We start from the raw sequence: 2,153 nt of genomic DNA on the forward strand, positions 1-2,153 counted from the left end.
ACTACCTACTTTCTCGCCCAGATTTGATGTTGTCCTAGAGACTATTCATAAAGCCACGGCACGGCCCAAGAGATATGACGGGGGATGTATTTTCTACCCTTTCCTTTTTATTGAAATCGTAATCATCGCTATCCCATCATGCTAACTATGAAGCCTTAAAACTATGAAGGCCGGCCTACTGTCGCGTTTAAATACCAGCGCCTAATACAAATGGCGCACATTTCTTATTACTCGCAGCAAAAGAGAAAAACCCTAGAACAGCTTCGTAAACACCACCAATGAATTAGACTATTTGGTCACCCAGAATAATTTGTTAGCTTTCACCTTGTCGAAGGTGTAAGCCACAGTTTCGTTAAAAGCAAGCTTTAGTTAACGCTCAGTGATTGCATTATTGCTCTGACCACTATATTTCATTTTGCGAATGCTATACCGGATGTGTGCATTACAATCAGTATGTCATCGTACCGCCTGACCCCGGCCATCGTTTCGTCCGCTAAATTGTGGAATCTTATAACAGATTATGCCATTACAAACTGTAAGGGTAATTTGACGAGTGAAGCACGAGATGGAAATTTCTTGCGGAGGCACTCTTTAATTCGTCGACAGCAGTACTCCCCCTCCGAAACGAGTGGCAGTAAAAGTAGGGAGTTGGGCAGTCAGTAAAAGTGCACCTTCGAAAACAAATTAGAACTGAAAGACAAAACTGCAAAACAAGCAGAAAGGATGAGCGCTGGGCGAATGGGACAGTGGGGGGTACCGGCCTGGCTTTCTGCCTGTGTCATCTGCTTTACTGCTGCTTCTACTTCCAAGACAAGGTCGATGGATGCAGTTGCTTGCAGAAGGAATAAATGCGCACCTTTCCTCTGATATATGTATGATTATTTGTATCAGTAAACAACGGAACTTGTCCGCCGTCCTCTAAAAGTGACCACGGCACTTGCTTCCTTTGCATTGACGCACGTGTGGTTGTGAAAGGTCGGACAAAGAAAAGTATAGACCAATTTCCACCTTTTGGTGCATTGCTTATTCGATTTTACTTATTTTTCGCGTAGTATTTTAAAACCACGGGATGTGCCTTTTCTTTTTTTTCTTTTTTTTGTTTTCCCCATTAAACACATTTGTTTTTTTAAATATTGCCGCGTTTGATGGCCAGTGCTACACCTCTGCTCCGAGGCGCAGCTTACGTTGCAGGTCGGCAGACTTATTTAAACTACTTGGTGATATTTAACCTAGGTGGATATCTCGGCCCATAGATGTTCTAGTTTTCCATCTATTTCAGAAAAACGGTCCCGGGTAAGGCTTAGAAAACTCACTTGTGGTCACCAGTACACGGCTTGGCCACTGATGGACAAATATGTATGCTTTTAACAGCACCATTTGTAGAGTTAATGCTATAGATAAACGCGGATCAAAAGATCAAACACCCGAATGAAGGCTAACCTTTTTTTCGACTGCGAAGTTTTCTCAGAATCTATATCTATTACCACTGATGCAATATACTTTCAGGTGGATGGATGTCACCTTTACCTTATCGGAAACATACTCGACCTCCCTGAATAATCGGGAGAAGACCTACGAGAGATGTTCTCTCACACCTATAAAACTCTTAGGCATCCTGCACATTACACAGTTAAAAAAAGTTTAGTCCGTCGAGCCGGATTCGAACCAGCGACCTATGGATATCAGCATCCTGAACCTCTACAGTCCACCGCTCTACCAACTGAGCTATCGACGGAACGGGGACCTGACCACGCCCAGCTTGAGTAGGTAGGGCGATCATTCGCGTTGGCCTAGAAACGGGGTCAGAGTATTTCGTCGTGGTGTTGGAAAGGCCAGGTTGAGCTTGCGCTTGCGCTAAAGTTGTCCCCAATTTAAATGTGCCATCAGAAACTCCATACGGAGGTAATTTTGAATGGGCTTATTTTAACAAACTTACTGGACTGTTAGAGCCGTAAACCTTAAAACTTCTGTTGGGCAGCCAGGTGAATTTGTTAGGTGCAAGAAATATGTGCTAAAGGAAAACGAAAACCAAACACAGTTCAGTAGTTCTCGTCCGGTTTTATATTACGTTGGGTCTCTCTGATTGCTAGAAGGGGACATATTTATGAATTATCTGACATTCATATAAAGCTTTTTAAGCAGAACACTCGAAA

General features: G+C 43.1%; 1 non-coding gene across 1 annotated transcript; it reads right to left on the reverse strand.

The window, feature by feature from the left end:
- Positions 1-1,645: 1,645 nt before the first annotated feature.
- On the reverse strand, positions 1,646-1,735 carry Trnay-gua (transfer RNA tyrosine (anticodon GUA)). The gene is given in 2 exon segments: positions 1,646-1,681; positions 1,699-1,735. It is a non-coding gene; the product is annotated as a tRNA-Tyr (tRNA).
- Positions 1,736-2,153: the final 418 nt, after the last annotated feature.

Source organism: Haemaphysalis longicornis, unplaced genomic scaffold, assembly GCF_048455015.1.
Source record: "Haemaphysalis longicornis isolate Haplotype H1 unplaced genomic scaffold, Haemaphysalis longicornis Haplotype H1 scaffold_1, whole genome shotgun sequence".
NCBI classification, from domain to species: Eukaryota; Metazoa; Arthropoda; class Arachnida; order Ixodida; family Ixodidae; genus Haemaphysalis; species Haemaphysalis longicornis.